The sequence below is a fragment of the Microtus ochrogaster genome, chromosome 21 (assembly GCF_000317375.1).
Source record: "Microtus ochrogaster isolate Prairie Vole_2 chromosome 21, MicOch1.0, whole genome shotgun sequence".
Taxonomy (NCBI): Eukaryota; Metazoa; Chordata; class Mammalia; order Rodentia; family Cricetidae; genus Microtus; species Microtus ochrogaster.
In genome coordinates, this window is record NC_022022.1 from 45,508,560 (window position 1) to 45,520,370 (window position 11,811).

Here is an 11,811-nt window from a genome sequence, read left to right on the forward strand (position 1 = left end):
CTGAAAATCACCCCCTGCTACATAAGGTCCCATCAAACCTGGAAAGAGTGGGAGGAATTATGGTTTCATGGGGTCACTTTCAAAGACAGACATCTCTCCTTCTGTATTCCTTTCTTTTCAGATAACCCAGGAGTAATGAGATTTCCCAGGAACAAGCTAAGCTAACCTCCACGTCTTGGTCATGGCTGTTAAAAGATGTGTCTGCCACAGATAAGCAACTCACCCATGCCATGTCATACTCATTGCCTGGCAAAGGTACAAGTCGAATTGTCTCAAACCCCTTTCGTCCCCTTCATAATTGGAGGAAGTAAGCCGTGTCTGAGGAGCCACACGAAACACCATTAAGTGAATCTAAATAAACAATATCTCCTCAAACGACCTGGTATTTCCCACAGTCGGTGCGCTGTAGAGAGACAGGGGCGTCAACAAGCAAGGCGCGCAGACGTGGACAGTCGGTGCGCTGTAGAGAGACAGGGGCGTCAACAAGCAAGGCGCGCAGACGTGGACTCAGCACAGCTGCCTCTGCTGCCGGGGAAGAGGAGGAGCCCTTGCCGCCCCTGCTCTCAGCTAGGAAAGAGCACGTGAAGCCCCAGCCCCGCATGTCTGCAGCAAACCTTGTCATTCGCGGGGGGCACACACATAAAGACAATGAGTGGGACCTTTGAAAGAAACAGCAGACTAAAGCAGGAGCCAATGAAAGCTTATAAGGACTGTGGGTTGCTTTGGAAGAACGGACAGGAAGTAACTTTTAAATTACACTGCTTTATTAGTCGAATAATTCCATTTTCCTGGCAAGACTGAGCTGAGCTAACGTCCTTTGGATTCCTTAAACAAATGCCTGTGGAGTCCTCGTTGGGCAGAGTGGTCAGGATATAATGAAAGAATGCTTGAATTTCTCATAAGCCAAATCCAAACCACTGCTTATGTTTTATAAATGATTAGAACAGGATACTTCGGCTGGTCAGGTGGGGTGTCTGGCTGATTTTGTGCTACAATAGCAGAGCTGAGTAGCTGGTGTGGACACTCTACGACTTGCAAAACCTAAAGCATTCGCATACGGTCTTTTGTAGAAGATTGTCCACCCCCAGTCTACAGGGAAAAGGAGGTACATATAGAGGAGATTCTAGTGCTGCTTAGTTAGGATGAGTGGGGCGTTTGCGCTGCCGTGGGGTAATAGAGGAGGACACAGCATGGTTTGAATGTCTTAATCCAAACTACTGCTGACAGTAAAAGGCGGGACCTCCTTCCCCTTTTCCTCCGTGCTGATGGCAAAGGCGTCCCGACCACCACTGCCATTCCATCCTATTAAGACCTTGTGCCTGGGAATCTCCTATTTTACTTAAAAATAAAAGTGTCAGTGCTGTATAAATATTGCGGATAGAATGCGCCTCTAGCCAGCTGAGCATTTCAGCATGCATCTTCATCACTTCATGCCCCACTACCTGACTGCTTGTTTTATCAGATCGCTAAGCTGCACGTGGTCCCCCAGCTTCTTTCCCAGTCTCTGCTTCCCTTTCAGAATAAGTACCACATGGGACAGCCAGTGTCCTGTGAGTCCTCACTGGTATTTGGGCTGCCTGCTCTGTCACACACAGATTTCACATCTGAGTTACCTCGGTATGTGTGAATACATAGACCAGAGTTACCGTACGGTGCAGCCTGCACCATTATCCTTTCAGAGCTGTGTGGGTGTTAGCTCCGGTTAGGATTACCATCATCGCTCCTCAGAATTGGTTCCCATGGGCTCCCCCTTTGCAGCAGGCTATAAACATTCAAAGTTTTGTTTTGTTTCTGCAGTGCTGGGAACAGAAATCTAGACTTTTCTGCATGTTTCACAAGCATCCAACTGCTGAGCTCCATCCCAGCAAAATTAGAAATGGTAGTCTTTAGTTTTCTAAAAGCAGGATTCTGGCCAGGCGGTGATGGCACATGCTTTTAACCCCGGCACTCAGAAGGCAGGGGCAAGCAGATCTTTGTGAGTTCGAGGCCAGCCTCGTATACAAGAGCTAGTTCCAAGACAGGCTCCAAAGCTACAGAGGAAACCCTGTTTCGAAAAAACAGAAAACAAAACAAAGCAGGATTCTGGTAGTACTTCTTCCTTCTAAGAGTTCCAACGACCCCTACAGCATCCCTGTAAAAAATAAAAAAAAAAAAAAAGCAAAGGACAGTGTGTCTTCTGCTGTCTGCTAAAAAGCTGTGTCATGAAATCTGGCAGATCTGCCTTGAGACATCAGAGTGGTGAATTAAGTACTTGTATTGGGATATGTAGCTTAGTGTCCTCAGTTTCCCTGATCGATATTCTCATGATCCTAAATTCCTAGTTTGTTATGGATTGTAAATGAGGTAATGATTTGATACCCAGAACACTTTTGGAGATTAGTTTGTAGGTGTCTGATTGCTTCCCTCCACGAATCTTCTGCTTTCATTTCTAGCTAATCCTGGTGACTGCCTCCATGTCCCTTCCCACGGGAGAGGTATACTGTTTCGTCGAACAGAGACAAGGGTTACTGGCTCTTGCTTTAATGAAATAAAACCTTTTAGGGAAAAAATTCACAAGTACAGTAGCACAGTCACATATCATGAAGATGCATGTATGTGTGTAAAATGTTACCAGACAGAGTTGAGGGATCTCTGTGCACCAGGAGACAGGAAGGAATAACTGTGACTCAAAGCTCTGCAGGGCCTTCCCCTGATGTCAGCAAGACGAGGATCAAGGGAAAACACAGCCAGGGAAAAGGCTAGGCAGCGGCTTAGGGTCGATTTTGCCATTATCTAGCTTTGGCACTTAGATTATGAGAAAGTACAGAATTTAAAATCAAGTATGACTTCATAGAAAACCTATTTTAGGAGGATCAATCCGAGGGCTGTCTGAACTGGAGGAGAAAATGGTGGCGGGGAGAGCTCAGATGGATAGACACAGGGAACCATTTTCCGTACAGGCCAGCGCTTCAAGTGATGGAAATCCCAAGCGTGCACAGTTGAAGACTCCCAGCTCCTGGGCATTCACTGGTGAGTGAAGAGAGCAATTTGGGCAAGATTTCCGGAGGCTTTTGGGCCCTGCCAGACAGCTTGACAGCCACCTGTGAGCGGCACCAGGGCTTGAGGCAGAGGTGCTCACTTCCCTTTAACCTGTCCCCACAGCACGGCAGATAATGGGATGTGGCCTTTGTCTTCTCCTCTGCAATTCTCTCAAGATGTAGAAAATTGGCGCTGCCGCGGAGGGAGACGGAGAAGCGGCTCGAGTACTCACTGATTGTAATGGCTCAAAATCAGGCTAGCTGCTGCGCGCTCTCGGGCCAGAGGGCAGTGGGGTGTTCTCTCTGAGCAGGGCTGCAGAGTCTTTCTATTTTAGTTCATGTTTATCTGTTTCAGAGATCACTATTGTCATTAAAATACAAACTGCACTTTCATTAAACACTGTACATCATAAAGGATTCTCGTATGCCAGTCCAGCTTAAGGAAGCTCCTCTACAGCCCCGTGAACAGCCAGACGTCTGCTACTCAGAAAACTCACCAACTCTACCTGAGAATGCACTCACTTACTAATGTAGAAATATCTTAATATCTAATACCCTGTTATCCAGGTAATTCTATCCAAAGACACTTACTTAACATTCAGTATTCTTTAGGCTCTAAATCTGCATAAATCATAACTTTTACTTAAAGGGGAAGAGAACCAACTTTGTCAGAGCCTGTTGTGTCCTGCCTTATAGGACTTAGGGGTCCAGTCTTTCATTTAAAGCTTACAACTGTATAAGCTACACGTTATTACAGGTGAATACATAGCTGCAGAGAACTAAGATCACACCTCAGAAGGAAATGTGTAAAGCTTGGTGGTTTGGGAGATGGTGCAGAGGGTAAAGCACTTGCCATACAAACTTGAAGATTTGAGTTCCACCCTGAAAACCTATAGTAAGCCCGTCAGTACCAGGTGCTTAAAATCCTGGTGCTCCTGGGGTGACATGGGAGACAGGGACAATCCCCGGAAGCTGGTTGGTCAAGCTGGCATACACAGTGGCAAATAGCAGAGACTCTGTTTCAAACATAGTGGAAGTTAAGGATTGACACATGAGGGTGTCCTCTGGCTTCCATATGCAGGCTATGGCATGTGTGCTCTTGCTAACATGTATGCACACATAACATATGCATACACACATAACACACATATAACATGCACATACACACATAACACACAAAATGTACACATACACACATAACAGACAATACACATAACACACATATAACATGCACATACACAAATACACAAAATGTACACATACACACATAACAGACAATACACATAACACACATATAACATACACATACAACACACATAACATATACATACACACATATAACATGCACATATACACAGCACATATATACACACATAACATACATATACACACAACAATACACATAACACATATAGCACTTACATGCAACACATATAACATACATATACACACAACACACATGCACATAACAGATAACACACATATAACACACAATACACACATAACAATATAGCACATAACTCACATACACATATACACATAATATGCACAATACATATAACATATGCATATAACACACACAACATACACATATGAAAAAACTCATTGACACATAACATACACATGCGGACACACACACACACAGCACATCACACACAAATAAAAACTAAGGGGATGGTTCCTTGGGAATGACACCCAGTGCTGATCTCTGGAGTCCAAATACATGAGCAAGCACATACATACATTACACACACACACACACACACACACACACACACCTGCCTATGTAAAAATTTACTGAAGCTATCTAAGTTTCTCAAATTTGATCAGAGTTAATATGAAGAAGTAAATGATTAATTCGTGTTTCTTGGGCTAGAACAAGTGCAGTAAAGAAAGAACGGTAACGAATAAGGAGAACGTGACCGCCCATAACAGTGGACCGCTCTTTATAGCATCTCTAGCCCCAGGACTCACTCTGGGGTGGGAACCTGGCTTTGGCTTTAGCTGAATAAATGGCATATCCTTAGGCTCCCCAGGAAGAGGAAATTTTGGTCCCATTTTCTTGAATTCTTTTATTCATTGACACCACTCTTTCTGATCAAGTATGTATTAAAGTCCAACATTCCCTTTTAAAAGTAAGCCCAGCGAAGACAAAAATGAGCAAAAGTCCACATACTTTATTCTGACGTTACCCTTCATTTCCAACTGCCCTTTAGAAGTCAAACATAATCTCAGGTTTTCACAAACTCTTTCCCCACAACTCTAATATCCCAAGAATGAGGGAGAAAAAGTCCACAGCACCAGGGAATCTCAATCTCAGTAAACCATGAGCATAATACTTTGTGTCAAAGTCTCTTCGCTCATGGCAAGTTCTAGGATATCACATATACATGCCATTATGTTTATATTATTATAAAACTATCCAAGTTTTAAAATAAATAAATCAAAAAGAAGACCACATGTTCTTCTGATGGCTTCCTGGAACACTGTCTGCAGAACCTCCAAGGAATGCTTGACTATCTTGGGGTGGGTTTCATTGCTTGACTGCTGGCCAAGATACTAAACACTGTTCGTTGTGTGTTATCTTGTAGCTGATTATGCAGAGAAAATGATGATTGATTTCTGCCTTGGACACAAAGGAAACATAAGAAAATGGTATTCTGTGAAGACATAAACCTGATTGGGATAGAACCTATAGTCTTTCTCTGCATTCCTTAATGCCTGTCAATACTTAATTCTTTGAATGGTCTTCAAATTGACTTTATTATTCTTGTTGATAACTTAACCCTTAGGTACAAGCACTACTGGTGCTCTGAGTCGTTCTTGCAATGAGCCTCAGACACCGAGAATTTGTTTAGGCATTCTGTTCAGAGCTAGAGGAATAACAGCAGGTGTAATAAAAGTCTTGATCCTTGTGGTGCTTTCATTCCACAAAAGTTGGTTTGAGTAAGCTATCCAGATGCAAAGCATCTAGCAGAAAAGCCAAACACGTGGAAGAAAAGTACATGTGTTCAGAGAACAGTGTGTACATCAAGCCAAAGTGAGAAGAGAAAGTTAATGAGGCAGAAACCATATTTGAAATGGATGAGAATTTTCTGCAGTTGAAAGACACAATTCAGTTGCATGGGAAAAGTCTGATGGGGGTTGGAGAGAGATGGCTCAGCCAGGAGAGGTGTCTGCAGCCAAGACTCATGACCTGAGTTTGATACTGGGGACCCGCACAGTGGAAGAAGGGAATTGGCTCTCACAGGCTGTCCTCTCTCCTCAACATGTGTGCTAAGGCACAAATGTTTGTGACAATAGACAAAGAAGAAAGGAGGAGACAGACAGGAGGACAGAGGAGGAGAGGAAGCCTCATCACTCTTTGGTAAGATAGGGAAATAATTCCATATCTAGATTACAAAAGAAGATTCAGTAGATGATAAATTTGATGAGACAGTCTTCCAGTCATTCTGGGAAAAGAGGGAAGAAAACGCTCTTAAAGAAACAAGAGTCAGCTGACACTAACTTTCTAAAAGAAGGGATGAGAGGCAGAAGACAAAGCCCAGATCTCAGCTCTCTCCCTGTGCTGAGTGAGCGAGGAAGGTTCAGCGGTGAGCGCTGTGCTCGGAGAAAATGACTTCCAAAGTGCGGGTCAAGCAAATTCTAAGCAGGCAGGACACTCCTCCATAGCAAACTCACACGAAAGGCAAGTTCAAGGACTTCTGGCAGAACTATTCCCAGACAGGTGAAATGGGAAGGAACTTCAAACAAACAAAGTAATAAATATGAACTCAATGAAAACCATTTAGAGTATTAAGACAAAAGTAGCTAAGATGCTACATGTACATTTAAAAGTGGAAAGCCCACAATAGCACTGAGTTTAAAGACGGGAGAGAAATACTGGAGTCCGGTGTTTCAAGATCCATAAATTACCTGGGTGGAAGCTAAAGAACCCATTTAAAATATGAATGGGTAAGAATCCATGCTACAGTTTCCATGGAAACTACAAAAAAGGGAGCAAGAACATTGTATATACTAAGTTAGTCAAAGAGAACATGACCTGATTTCTCTAAAACTTTAACCCAACAGTTCTAACCAATGAGAAGAAGAATGAAGGGTTGAGACCAAGCAAGAGCTGAGGACGTTGCATGGGAACCCCAGACCATGGTGAATTTGATGATGAAGATGGCAAACTCAGGAAAAAGGCAGAGTGTCAGGCTGGGTTTCTTAGAGTGTGCCTATCAACGCTGCCCATGAACTAGCACTAAGTTGTGACGCCTACCTAAAGCTGTTTGGGACAAGCCTAGACTAAGGGTGAACATTCATGATTAAAAGTCTCTGTACCATGATTTGAAAACTGGTTGGTGACCTAATAGAAAGCCCACTAAACATGTGTCTTAGTTTATTGTGATTTTTATTATATTATAAGCTTATGTTTATGTTAATTGATAATAACTAGACAAAATATTGATAGGTTTAAACTTCAAGAATAGGGAAAATAAAATAATAAGATAAAAAAATAAAGGAATAAAATTGTAAAAAGAGACTAGAGATGAAGAACTCCATCCTTTTGCTTTTAATTTTTACTATTTCTAATAAACAAGAATAAGTAAAGTCATTTTGGCAAAATTATATTTTTATATTGTCTGATAGTACCTTGCACACAGAACACATCTTGATTATATTCACCCTCCCCCCCATTGTCATCCCTAGCACCCACCTTCCTTTTGCTCAGAATGACTTCTTCCTAATGTAGCCCCCCAGGGGTGACACCATTAAAGAAAATGACAACCGCTTGATTTAGTTTGGGTTGCTGTTGCTGCTATGAAACACCATAACCAAAAGCAACATCTGGAGGAAAGCGTTTATTTGACTTATACTTCCACATCATGGTTCATCATTGGAAAAAGTCAGAACAAGAACTCCGCAGGGCAGGAACCTAGAGGAAGGAGCTGCTGCAGAAGCCATGGAGGAGTGCTGCATACCGGCTTGCTCCCCATGGCTGCTCAGCTTGCTTTCTTAGAGAACCCAGGACCACCAGCCCAGGGTGCCCCACCCTAGAATGAGCTGGGCCCTCCCCCAGTCACCCACTAATGAAGAGAATGCCCTACAGGCTTGTTGCCTACAGGCAGATCTTTGGGAGGCATTTTTTTCAGTTGTGGCTCTTCCATTTCTGACGACGGTGCCTTGTGTCACGTTGACATGGAGCTATCCAGCACACCCTGCTCCAGCAACCAACAGCCAAGGCTCTGCAAGAAGATGGTGTTTTGTGAGTGCCTCACCCACCCATGATGGAAAGCCCACTCTGGGTTACAGTTTCGCCCCCCTCGTCTCCATCCTCCAGCTCTTAATTCTTTCTTTGATGTTTCCTGAGGCTTTGAAAGGAGGGTTGGGATACAGATGTCCTATTTAAGGCTGAATATTCGTCAGTCACGCATTCTCAACACCGTCACCAGATATGAGCCATGACATTAGTCTTTGCCCTCTCCAAAAGAAGCTCCCCTGCCCCAGACTGACAGCCTTTCTAGTCCCTGGGGCATGCATGCTTAGAAGGGAGCTTGATAGCATGTCCATTTAAGGAGCCATGGAAGTGTGTTCCTCACTTGGGTCCACATTCTCCCCTGCCGTGGCCTTTTGAGTGGGAATATAGTGCCAAGCATGTATTCCCTCCCATGGAGCAAGCCTCAAACCCACCCACAAACGAGCTGGTTATCCCTAAAACAGTCATGCCACTATTACAGTAGTGGGTACATGTGCCTTGGGGTCAACATACAATAGACATGTTCCACATGTGCACAAGACCAGGAGTGACTTTTCCACCCCAGTCACCTCTACAGCACCTTTTGCTATGCCAGTCAGCAGGGGGTCTCCAGCTCAGTGCCATCAGATTTCTCTGAGTCCTGTAGCAGAAGGTACGGTGCCTTGGACAACACAGTCTCATCATCTAGTCCTGGTGGGCAACCGCTGTGGGATAACCCTTCTATACACTGCGAATATGTATGGCTCTCGTTGGTTAATAAAGAAGCTTTAGCTCCTAGCAAGGCAGAATAAAGTCAGATGGGGAAGTCAAACCAAACTACATAGAGGAGAAGGGTAGGGTCAGGGAGATGCAAGCCAGCTGCTGGAGAGTCAAGATGTACTAGAGAACAGGTAAAGCCATGAAGCTACATAGCAAAATGTAGATTAGTAAAAATGGGTTAATTTAAGTTGTAAGAGCTAGTTAGTAATAAGCCTGAGTTAACAGGTCAAACAATTTGCAATTAGTATAAGCTTTTGTGTGATTAGTTGGTACTGGGCAAGCAGTACCAAAAAAGCTCTGCCTCTGTTTACAGGTGACCAACAGCAGTAACAATAGCTTGCATTCTTTTGGACCGCCTGAGCTTTCTCTGATCCACAACTCAGAAAGGGGAACCGCTACACCTAGCACTAGGGTTGGTGTTCTAATGCCTCTGGTTTCCGAGAGCAGCATTATCATGACCCCCCCACATACAATATCATGACACCCCAATATACATCATCATGACACCCCAATATATATTGTCATGAAACCCCAGTATACATTGTCATGACACCCCAATATATATTGTCATGAAACCCCAGTATACATTGTCATGACACCCCAATATACATTGTCATGACATCCCAGTATACATTGTCATGACACCCCAATATACATTGTGACTGAACAGACTGTCTCATGAGATTGCTAGCAGTTAATACCGTAAAATGATTCTTCTGTGAGAAAGGCGGTACTGTCGGGGACTTCTGAAACTTCTGGGTCTTCTTAGCTGAATCTCCGTGTATTTATAGAATGCCCTGATTATGAATTTCTATAAATAACTAAGATTCATTGGAAATTTACCCCAACTGGTGTATTTTTCTAAAGTGACTCTTTGAATGACAGCCTAGGCAGCTCCCATTGCTTATTTCAAAGATGGAAAAGCTGGGCCTCAGAGAGTCAGAATAAATGGCCAATGTCACAGAGCTTCTGGGAGGCAGGGCTGAGGCTGGGGGATGATTCTGTAGGAAAAGCACTTGCCTGTAGCAGAAATTTGGGTCCCAGAAGCCACATAAAGGGCAGGTGGGCACAGTGGCTGCCTATAATGCCAGCATGCAGGCCACAGAGATAAGCGGTCCCCTGCTGCAAGATGGCTAGGGAGGCTCAGGCCTTGATAAGATCTAGGATCCACTGAGAAACCCTGCCTCAAAAGAATATAAAATGAAGGAAAATATGTGTCCTCCAAACGTATGTGCTCCCTGTGCACACAGACATTCACATATGAGCATGTACATGCACTCATACCCCACATAGGAGAAAGGAAAATTGAAAGAAAAGCAAGCAGGCTCTCCCTGGGGCTATGTTATGCACCCTGCGTGTGAACTTGGTAATAACTATAATAAAAACTGAGACAGGAGGAAAATTCTAGTTGGCCGTTTCTGGTCTATACCACCAGTCCATTCAGAGAGCTTGAGGAGCGCCATGTGGCTTTTCCCCCTAAAATTATCCCATAAAATTTTCCATAAAAGGCAAGAGCCTAAATCCCTTTTTTTCAACTTCTGCCCCACGACTGAAGAATATAGCCATGAAGGCTGATGTCAAACAGAGTGAGGAAAAGAGGAACTGACAGCCAGTGGGGGAAGAACGAGGGTCGGGGTGCAAAACACACACTCCTGGGAACTGTCTAAGTAAATGCAAATAAGAAATTCCATGGAGTCTCTGACCCTGTGGCTTCGGGAGTCTGACAAGATGAGGAAGAGGTACTGTTCTTAGAGACAGATGCTACCCACAGTCCCAACTCCTTCTTTATCCTGACTTCACCCTCAGCTTTACTTCCCGCCCTTGCTCTCCACACCTCCTCTCTCCTAGCCCCCAGCATCCCAAGCTGCTCCCCTTCACTTAGACCTAAAGACTCTCCAAGTCCCTCCCAGCTCTGGCTCGTCTCTTCAAAGGTGTGTTTAAGAATCCACTGAGCTGCCCTGTGTTTACAGACATGCTGCAAATGTTGTATCCCTGCTGCTGAGCTGCTCTGTGTCTATGACGAGCTGTAAGAATGTTATATCCGTGAAGATAAGGGAACATTAGTCTTAGGGTCGGGAGCTGCCACCTGCTGTCCAGCAAGACATGTACGCTCTCTGAATCTCAGTTCTCTATAAGTGAACACAACAGTGACTTCACAGAATCGTCTGGAGAACTCTGCGAGTTACAACGTCCTGCAGAAACATGGAACTCCGGACATTTCAGAGGAAAGGTCTCGGACGAGTCTCGTACCTAGAGATGGTGTCTTCTGTGTTCTCCAGTGCTGGAGATGGAGTCAAGCCCTAGAAATCACCTCCCACTGAGCTATGTCTACTGCCTCATGGCGTGGATTTTATGGTTAAAACAGCAGTTGCTGAAGGTGACAGCTATAGGGGTTAATGCCTGGGTTGTGATAGTCTTTTCTTTGTCCTTCAAAACCTGTGGCTATCCCTCACCCCATAAAACTTGGCATTGTACTCAGGGCACACCTTGAATTATAAATATCTACCACAGTGAGCACTTACCAGCAATTTATTAGCAAACCAGTCTGAAGGTTGAGGGGGCTCCAGGTATGACCCTCATCAGCCTTCAGAACAGCAAGCCATTCTACACACATCTTATGAACACCAAGCCTCAAACAAATCAACAGACATGTTGGCAAGACGTCTCCCTCCACGCCAACCCCAGATGACGGCCAGAAGGCTGCTCATGTTTTCGAATGGTTGGAAAATAAATTTCTTTTTTGAAACTATAATTAAATGTTGTTTTCTTAAGCGTGAGTCATTAAATTTGGGC